At 37.0% G+C, this 2942-nt stretch overlaps 1 non-coding gene across 1 annotated transcript; it reads left to right on the top strand.

Annotated features, from left to right (window-relative positions):
- The first annotated feature begins 1896 nt into the window (after window positions 1-1896).
- LOC115939746 (small nucleolar RNA SNORA51) lies at window positions 1897-2027 on the top strand. Its single transcript, XR_004074518.1, has one exon. It is a non-coding gene; the product is annotated as a small nucleolar RNA SNORA51 (small nucleolar RNA).
- The last annotated feature ends 915 nt before the right edge of the window (window positions 2028-2942 follow it).

Raw genomic sequence — 2942 nt, 5'->3', positions numbered from 1 at the left:
CGTCACTAGATTTGTAGTGTCTGAGCTTATTAGTACAGCCAGTTTTTCTTTCTTCCTGTTATGGCCTACCCACTCCTACCTATTTGTCTCTTCTGAAGTAGGTATAAGTGTAAGTATAATTCACACTTCCTTTTTTTTTTTAAGATTTTATTTATTTATTTGACAGAGAGAGAGTCAGCGAGAGAGGGAACACAAGCAGTGGGAGTGGGAGAGGGAGAAGCAGGCTTCCGGGGGAGCAGGGAGCCCGATGCGGGGCTCGATCCCAGGACCCTGGGATCATGACCTGACCCAAAGGCAGACGCTTAATGACTGAGCCACCCAGGCGCCCCTCACACTTCCTTTTTAAGCTGAAATATCTATATAGATATTCCACATCTCAAAATCCCTGTTAGTTTATAAACCATCCATGCCATTCTCTAGTGTGTATTTGCTAATTCAGGTGACTGGATTACAAGTATTGATTATTTTTTTACCCCACATTAGATTTTATCTATCCAATAGTCATTTCACCAAAAAAAAGGCTGTAATGATTTAGGATTAATTGATTAATTTATTCTGCTATTCTCTCATTTTCTAATTTATTAATTTCTGCTTTCAACTTGATTTCTTCTGTTTTTTCTTAAGATCACTTTTTGGGTTTGCTTACAGACATTGGAAGTTCACTGCTTAGGTTCAGAGTGTTATTAAGAACCCAAAACAGTCAGATTTTAGTGCCTTGCACTATTTCACACTTCCTCAACTCCATCCAGCACTGCAGTTATACACACACCATGAAGAAAGTGCACTGTTTACAGGAAAACCTTGTTTTATGTAGCCCATTCACTTATGCCCTAATATTTCTTGTGTATCCAATCTGTGTGAAGTATTGGGATAGATGCTGTGTGGAAATCAAGATGAAAGGGGTCTGGGGCCTTCTCCCTCCAAAGAGTATACAATCAGGACAAAATAGCACAGGATATAAACCATAACAGACCAAGACAGTCAACATGGGACATAAGCCATAACAACTCCAAGTATTGTCAGAGCATAAGGGAACGGTTATTTGACTAGAAGTTTTGGAAGTGGTTTTCTGAAAGAAGCATTGTCTGAACCAAGTTCTTAAGGATGAGTAGGTAGTATTTTGGCATGGAATAGATAAAAGGTAGTTCAAAGAACACTGAGCAAAGATAGGGTATATTAGGTTCCTACTGCTGCTGTAACAACCACAAACTTAGTGGATTTGTTTATTTTTTTCTTTTCAATTTTTTATTTAAATTCTAGTTAGTTAATATACAGTGCAATATTCGTTTCAGGAATAGAATTCAGTGATTCATCACTTACATATAACACCCAGTGCTCATCACAACACATGCCCTCCTTAATGCCCATCACCCACCTAGCCCATCCCCACCCACTTTCCTCCATCAACTGTCAGTTTGTTCTCTATCTTTAAGAGTCTCTTATGATTTGTTTCCCTCTCTCTTTTTTCTTTTTTCCCACTCCCATATGTTCATCTTTTTTGTTTCTTAAATTCCACAGATGAGTGAAATCCTATGGTATTTGTCTTTCTCTGACTTATTTTACTTGGCATAATACATTCTAGCTCCATCCATGTCATGCAAATGCAAGATTTCATTTTTTTTTTTTTATGGATGAGCAATATCCTAGTGTGTGTGTGTGTGTACCACATCTTCTTTCCAGATTTATTTTTTCTAAGATTTTATTTTTTTAGTAATCTCTACACCTAATGTGGAACTCGAACTTACAACCCCAAGATCAAGAGTCACATGCTCTACCAACTGAGCCAGCCAGGCACCCCAAACTTAGTGGATTTAAACAAGAAAATAAATAAGTATCTATCTAGAATTACTTTGAATGTAAATGAACTAAATGCTTCAATCAAGACACATAAGGTTAAGCCTCCTGGTGCTTACCATATGCTGTGTTCTTACACTGGCTGTACAGAAAGAGGAGGCAGAGTAAACCCACCCATATACACCCCAGCCCAGACCCTTTGCCTGGTCTGTATTAAGAATGGGAAAAAAAGAAAAGAAAAGACAGGGTGACAGATGGATAAAAAAACAAGGCCCATCTATATGCTGCCTACAGGAGACTCATTTCAGACATAATCTGCAGATTGAAAGTGAGAAGATAGAAAAACATCTATCATGCAAATGGATGCCTTAGGAAATCAGAGTAGCAATACTTATACCAGACAAGGTAAACTTTAAAACAAAGACCATAACACTAGACAAAGAAAGACACTATATAATAATAAAGAGGATAACCCAACAAGAAGATACAACAATTGTAAATATTTATGCACCCAATCTAGGGGCACCCAAATACATTAAGTAGTTAATAACAAACACAATGGAACTAATCAATAATAATACAGTAATAGTAAGGGACTTTAACATCCCACTCACAGCAATGGACAGGTCATCTAAACAGAACATCAACAAGGAAGTAATGGCATTGAATGACACACTGGAACAGATGGATTTACAGATATATTCAGAACATTCCATCCCTGAACAGCAGAATACACATTCTTTTCAAGTGCACTTGGAACATTCTCTAGAAGAGATCACGTATTAGTCCACAAAAGACACCTCAACAAATACAAGAAGACCAAAATCATGCCATGCATATTTTCTGACCACATTTTGAAACCAGAAATGAACCACAAGAAAAAAAATCTTGAAAGACCACAAATACATGGAGGTTAAGCAACATGCTACTATATAATAAATGGGTAAACCAGGAAATAAAACAAGAAATGAAAAATTACATAGAAAGGAATGAAAATGAAAACACAGTGGTCCAAAAACTCTGGGATGCAGCAAAAGCAGTTCTAACAAGGAACTTTATAGGAATACAAAACTACCTCAAGAAGCAAGAAAAATCTCAAATAAATACCCTAACTTGCACCGAAAGGAGCTAGAAAAAGAATAATAAAC

The sequence above is a fragment of the Leptonychotes weddellii genome, unplaced genomic scaffold (assembly GCF_054177405.1).
Source record: "Leptonychotes weddellii isolate Sample4059 unplaced genomic scaffold, ASM5417740v2 HiC_scaffold_3575, whole genome shotgun sequence".
In the NCBI taxonomy this organism is placed as follows: domain Eukaryota; kingdom Metazoa; phylum Chordata; class Mammalia; order Carnivora; family Phocidae; genus Leptonychotes; species Leptonychotes weddellii.
This window is presented reverse-complemented; position numbering and strand designations above follow the sequence as displayed.